Raw genomic sequence first — 747 nt, 5'->3', positions numbered from 1 at the left:
TCACATCAGGGAGTTTCAGCCGTTGTCCTAAACTTCCAACTTGGTCCGAGCCTCGTCCGTTGGACACCCAGGGCCCCTAGAGCCCCGCCCGAACATACCCACAAGTTTGGAATCGTAAGACGGACTCGCTCGAACTCTCGGAACGGCCGAGACAACATTATAACTAAGAATCACACCCCAAAACCAATTGAATCAAGCTTAAGAACTTCAATTTACTTCCAATGCGCCGAAACGTACTTAAACTACTCGAAATGATACCAAATTTTGCGTGAAAGTCTTAAATGGTATTACGAAACTATTTCCGGTATCGGAATTTCGTTTGGACCTCGATATCACCAAAACCCGATCCAAACCAAATTTAAAGAACTTCTAAAACCTTCAAGAACCAACTTTCACTATTAGGCACCAAAACGCTCCCGGGTCATCCAAAACCCGATCCGAACATGCGCCGAACTCCAAAATCATAATACGAACCTATCGGAACCATCAATTCTTGATTCCGAGGTGGTTTACTCAAAACTTGACCGAAGTCAAACTTACCTTTTTAAGGTTAACTTAAAGAACCAAGTGTTCCGATTTTAACCCCCCTTCCAAATCCCGAACCAATCATCCCCGCAAGTCATAAATCACTAAAATCATGTGCGGGAAGTCTTATTTAGGAGAAAGGGGTTCTAGAAAGTAAAACGACTGGTCGGGTCGTTACACCCCCTTCCCCCAAGTCCCCATGTTTCCTTGCTTCCCCCTCCC

The sequence above is a fragment of the Nicotiana attenuata genome, chromosome 3 (assembly GCF_001879085.1).
Source record: "Nicotiana attenuata strain UT chromosome 3, NIATTr2, whole genome shotgun sequence".
Classification (NCBI taxonomy): domain Eukaryota; kingdom Viridiplantae; phylum Streptophyta; class Magnoliopsida; order Solanales; family Solanaceae; genus Nicotiana; species Nicotiana attenuata.
The sequence above is the reverse complement of the archived record's forward strand: the minus strand, read 5'-3'. Positions refer to the sequence as shown.